General features: G+C 36.1%; 1 pseudogene; it reads right to left on the bottom strand.

Moving 5' to 3' along the window:
• Positions 1-246: 246 nt before the first annotated feature.
• The window catches only part of LOC120225737, a 119,337-nt pseudogene continuing 113,286 nt past the window's right edge, over positions 247-6,297 (bottom strand).

Below are 6,297 nucleotides of genomic sequence, written 5' to 3'. Positions count from 1 at the left end.
AAAACAATTGTTTAAACCTATCACTGTGTGAGATTCTGGTGTAATCGCTGAAAGAGCAGTAAACCGTGATTACTGGAAAGCTCAGAATACTAGTAAGCCTTAACTTCAAAGTATTGAACAGAGGCCCACACATCTTGTCTTCCTAAGTGGAGCTAGACATCATAGGTGGCACTTAGTAATGCATGGAAATGGCGCTGTCTACTGTGAGTGTGACATAGAAACTCTAGGTCACCTCTTCCTGATCTATTACTTTGTATAAGCTTCTACCATCACAGCGTGGTCCTGTTCTCCAGCTATACAGGCAGTCACTAAGCCACACAGGCCTTCTGTAATCTGGAGGCAGGGCCATGACCAACCTGTAACCAGTGGCTCCAAATACTTATCCCAGGGACAGCCATCCACTCCAGCTGTTAAACTTCTCTAAAGGAGGCAATCAAAACTTGGTTTTTCTAACCACATATTTTTGTGCAAACCAGCTGGAATCCTTGGCTTTCAAATCAGCCAAAATCTGACCTGAGAAAGCTTCCTGAAATCCAAAAGCATAAGTATCATTTATTGTTAATCCTGCCTTTTTTAGAACTTCTGGCATAGCATATGTTGTCTAAGTAAAAGCTGATCTTTTGGATCCTGAGACCACTTATACAAAATCCCTCAAAACTGCCCTCCATGTATAACCCATGGCCAGACTTTTTCCCTCAGCCATGATCAGCAGTGCTGATTCACCATAGGTCCAGAAGAAAGAATCTGCAGCTGTCATAGTGCCGCAGGGCTTGATGAATGCAGGTTTTTGTTTGGCCATCTGCTTCAGGGAGAAAGAACGAATGCAATTATCTTTCGTAACTGTATCTTTTCCTGTTACTCTGAAGGATACAACATGGGAAAGGGGTCCTTCATCCTGTGTCCTTACGGTCAGGCTGTGGGAACAAATTACATACTCATTCTATATCAGTCAAAAAAAGTGAAGACAGTGGCCAGTTGGCCTGCAGAGGTCCATGGTCTCACTGGTGAAGAAAGCCACCAGAGGGAGCTCTCAGGCTTTGGTTAACAAGTCTCCCCAGAGAGCAGGGCTTGTTAAGAAAAGACTGCCTGAAGTATTTACATTAAGACCTTCCCTTCCCTGCTTCTGCCAGAAAACCAAGGGGATTTTTCTCTGGCACTTACTGTGAGAACCTGGTAGAGTTCCTTGAAGTAAATCTTAACAGAATCGTGGGGGCTTTTCCAATGACTGGGTTACACTGGAGCTTTTAAGACTCAGACTGGTCCACACTGAGTCTCCACTAATTCTTCAATTATAGTTCAGGCTTCCCACCTCTCCCTTCCCACTCGGGTTCTCCTAGGGGTTTCATCTTGGCATGTCTGGTCAGGTTATCTGGGACTCCTTGTGTTCTGTCTTTCCAACAAATGGGGGGAGCAGTTTATCCTGTGTCCTCCCATCTTTTAGGGATCTAAGAAAAGTTGTTGATTTTTCAGTCTGTTTAGCTTTTACTTATTAAGACAGCATGACAACTTTTAAGATCCTTATTTGCAGTACCAGAAACTGGACCTAAATATGTCATTTTAACATATAATCTCTTGGCTGTGATTTAATGCCTATACTGTATAACAAGATCTACATCCCTCCCTTGCTAGAGATATTGTGGCCCTGCACCAATATTTCCTAAGCAGGAGTCTGAAGTCATTCTGGACACTCAGTCCTCCTATTTCCTGTCTCACAAGAGAACAGAAAGCACTAGAAGAAATTGGTTTTTAGGGATCTTCTTTCTTAGCATCCAGTTGTGAAACAATGGAGTTTACTCTTTTTTCCATTTTTTTGTTTTTCGTTTATTTACTTATTTTTGAGGGAGTGTGCAGAGACAGTGAGAGAGAGAATCCCAAATACAGTTCAAGCTGTCAGTACAGAGACCTATGTCGTCTTGATCTCATTAACTGTGAAATCATGACCTGAGCAGAAATCAAGGGTCGACTGAACCACCCAGGCACCTCTATTGTCTATCTAGAAACTGAGTATATAAATATCTCTTATTCCCAGAAGCTTACTGGTAAATAGCTTAATACTCTGTGTGTGTGTGTGTGTGTGTGTGTGTGTGTGTGTGTGTCTGCATGTGTGGGGTGTGAAATGGAGAGGGTCACAGAACAGAAGGTTAAGTTATTCTTATATTATCAATCCTTTTTTAAAATATTTTTTTCTTAATGTTTATTTTTGAGAGAGAGAAAGAGAGAGGGAGGGAGAGAGAGAGATTGAGAGAAAATGAGCGAGCTGTGGAGAAGCAGAAAGAGAGGGAGATACAGAATCCAAAACAGGCTGCAGGCTCTGAGCTGTCAGCACAGAGCCCGATGCAGGACTTGAACTCACAAACTGTGAGTTAAGTCAGACACTTAACCAACTGAGCCACCCAGGCACCCGTTGTATTGTCAATCCTTACACTTGGTTTCCAGCTCTCAACCCTTTGCTACTCCTAAAATTACAGATCAGATTGATAATTATTTTCATGACTTCTTTATCTCTCCTAATAGCTTAGAAATAGACTATTAAAATGTTGAAAGTTTGAATTGCTTCATATTGGGGGCAAGACAAAGGAGAAAAGAGATAAATCCTGAGCATTTTTGTGAGGTCAGACCTAATGTTTCTTTGATTTTACAAAGGTTAAAACCTATAGTCTCCAAGTAATGATGCCTCAGAACGCTGTCACCAGACCTCTATCCTGGTCTACTATTCAGTCGACCCCAAATGTACTGGTTAGTATCAGGTACCAATTACTGAAGAAAGGTTTTTTTCATTAAAGAATGGGTAACTAGTTTAGTCTGTCTACTTACAAAAATGTCATGTTGGTGGTGAATAGATATAATGTCACTATTTATTATTAGAACATTCATTCATTTAATTTTGATGCTGTAGAATATATTCCCTGTTTGTTTTATGAAGGTTTATTTTTTAACCCAATTTTATTTGCACATTTTGTCTCTTCCTCTCTTAGAGAAATTAAACATTAGTGTTTCTGCCTTACCGACTTGTAAAAAATAGTGCTTGCTGGTAACTCTGCACACTCTCACCAGTGCCCTATATCTATTATTTTACTGGACTTCAGGGACCATTTTATGCATTTACCACCCTGTACTGTTATTCAGCAAAATGCGATGACAACATTTGTATAGCATACAGAGACCTAAGGAACCCTATATTGTGTTTTTCATCCTTATTGATTTTGGGTGTATAACTGCTCTCTAATGGATAAAAAGCAAGAAAGTAATTTTGTTTAACCAAAGAGCTCTCACTGAAAGTGATCGCTGTATTTCCTTATAGGAGAAGAAAGGAGGTCCAAGGGATATTTCCAGTGTTACCTATTCACTTATTCCCCTACCAGATAAGCTTGTAAAACTCAAGGAACTGGTTCTTCCTACTCCCAGTGCACACATTTTCTTTAAACACACATCAATAGGCCACTCACCCAGAAAAAAACAATATGAATGTAAGTATACAAATATGCAGATATGTGATCTTTGTTTATATGCGTATGCTCATGTTTTACAAAAAAGAAATGCTGCATATTTAAGTTTATACATTATAATTTCACATACTCACATTTCATATTTTTCATTAAAATGCCTGCTACAATAGTTTTACCCTGAAGTTGTATTAAAATTTAGTAAGCTAATCTATTGTTGAACATATATGCTATTTGTAAATTCTCATAATCACAGCATGATTCAGTGAATGTTCTTTCATAAGAATAAAGTTATAGATGGGGCTCCTGGTGGCTCAGTTGGTTGAGCATTCGGGCTTGCTTCAGGTCATGATCTCCCTCATGGATTCGAGCCCCGCATCGGGCTCTGTGCTGACAGCTAGCTCAGAGCCTAGAACCTGCTTCAGATTCTGTCTCTCTCTCTCTCTCTCTCTCTCTCTCTGCCCCACCTCTGCTCATGCTCTGTCTCTCTCTCAAAATAAATAAACATTAAAAATTTTAAAAAAGAATAAAGTTATAGAATAGATTTCTGCAAATGAGTCATTTTATATTTTTCAGCACAGTCACCAGTCTTGGTATTAATATATTAAATTATAAATTATAAATAATTATCTTTTCAGGGAGGAAATATAACATCAATTATTTTTTCAATCACTTTTACTAAATGCAAAGTTTGGTATGGCTAAGTGTTATATATATTTATTCATTTAAATTTTGTATACTCATTACCTTTCTCCAGTTTCAACTGGAATATACATTGCTTTATAGAACTTTAAAATTCTTTTCATATTCTGCCAGCTATGGATCAAATAGTCCCCTTCATATTCATTTCACTTTTTATGTTTCTGTTAAAATTTACTTCACACTGAAAACTTCACATATTGATTTCTATAAACTATTTGTTGACAGTACATTTTTGTTTATATCCAATTTTGAAAGCTCCTTTCTGTCCCAAGACCAGGTACATGCATATTTTAACTTATATTCTCTGTTGTTTAATTTAATATTTCTTTAATTTTTAATTTTTGTTCCTTTAAAATATTTGATATGTACACTGGTATATGATGTAAGGTGGAGCTTTTTTTGAAAGCTTATTTTTTCTATTGTTTTTCTATCTAATAATTTAAAGGCCTGTTGACTAATTTATATTTATAAATATATAGTTACTTTTTCTACCAAATTAATGTTTTCAAATTGTACAGTTTCATTGGATTTTTAATGGCCTATCATTAAATATTTACATTAACTTAATAATTACTATCTCTAAGTGTCTGTTTTTTTATTGTCACACCTTTTATATCTCAATAAAATTTATATGAGTAAAAGAATTGTCCAGCTATTTTGTTTTTCAAAGTTATCAGTATTTTTACATACAGAATAGAATCTGTAATCTCCATTTATTTTAATATACTTTATTATTTTCCACTTATTTTGATACAGAATCTTATTTTTTTTGTAATTATTGCCATTAATTTTATATTCATTTTTAAATTATTATCCATCTATATTCTCCTGCAATAAACAAGACTTAATCACATTTAAATATATATGATATGGATTAACTTTTTTATTGAGAGTTCTTCTTCAATATTGATAAATTGGTTTAGGCTGTAGTAATCATATTATGATACTGTTTTCCAGGTTTGGTAGCAATATTAACATAATATGAGAGGCTGTTCATTTTTTCTAAGTTGTGCTTATGAAAATGCTTCTAATTCTACTTCTAAAATGTAGTCAAACGTTTCTTCAAATGTTGAACTAATATGTTTTAAAAACTGGCTGATTGATGCACTTGGGTGGCTCAGTCCGTTAAGCATCCGTCTTCAGCTCACATCATGACCTCATGATTTGTGAGTTCAAGCCCCGCATCAGGCTCTGTGCTGACAGCTTAGAGACTGGAGACTGTTTCAGATTCTGTGTCTCCCTCTCTCCTGCCCCTCCCATGCTCATGCTCTGTTTCTCAATAATAAATAAACACTAAAAATTAAATAAATAAATACATCTTAAAAAAATAAACAAAAACTGGCTGACCATCATCACCTTTAATTACAGTAATATTTCTTAAAACCTCTTCTCATTTTATTTTTTTTATTCTATTTATTTTTGGAATTCTCCTTGAGACAATATAAATTTTTGACTTTTTTTTTTTTATAAAACAATCTACTCTTTGCAGCATCTCTTAGTATAGAATTACACAAAAAAACTTACTCATAATTGAAAATACTGATGGCTCTGCACAGTGCCTATCAAGCCCATTTGGGGTCTAGAAGCAACATATCCACATCTAGTAATATGCTTCCACCCATATAACAGTTGATAAAGAAGACAGCCAGCTCTGAGTAGAGCCTGGAGCAGGAAAGTATTGTTTTTTTTTATAATGCTACCTAGAGATTTGTATATTTTATGGGCCACTTCAAACAGAACTTGATTTTTTTAAACTTTTAAAACGTTTTTATTTATTTCTGAGAGAGAGAGACATAGCGTAAGCAGGAGAGGGTCAGAGAGAGAGGGAGACAAAGAATCTGAAGCAGCCTCCAGACTCTGAGCTAGCTGTCAGGACAGAGCCCGACGTGGGGCTGGAACCCACGAACCATGAGATCATGACCTGAGCCTAAGTCCGACGCTCAACCGACTGAGCCACCCAGGCGCCTCCTAACTTGATTTCTTAAAATGAATTCCATAGCTCATCTCTTCACTCTTTTCTTAAAAATTAATTTTACTCTCATTTTTATTACTTCCCTATGTTCTGTCATTAAATTAATTAATTAGTTTTATAGAGTACTGAATCTAATACTCAGCTTTCTTTTTTTTTTTTAAGTTTTTTTTTTTTTTTTTT

The sequence above is a fragment of the Hyaena hyaena genome, unplaced genomic scaffold, assembly GCF_003009895.1.
Source record: "Hyaena hyaena isolate Hyena2069 unplaced genomic scaffold, ASM300989v1 scaffold_1497, whole genome shotgun sequence".
Classification (NCBI taxonomy): domain Eukaryota; kingdom Metazoa; phylum Chordata; class Mammalia; order Carnivora; family Hyaenidae; genus Hyaena; species Hyaena hyaena.
The sequence above is the reverse complement of the archived record's forward strand: the minus strand, read 5'-3'. Positions and strand labels throughout refer to the sequence as shown.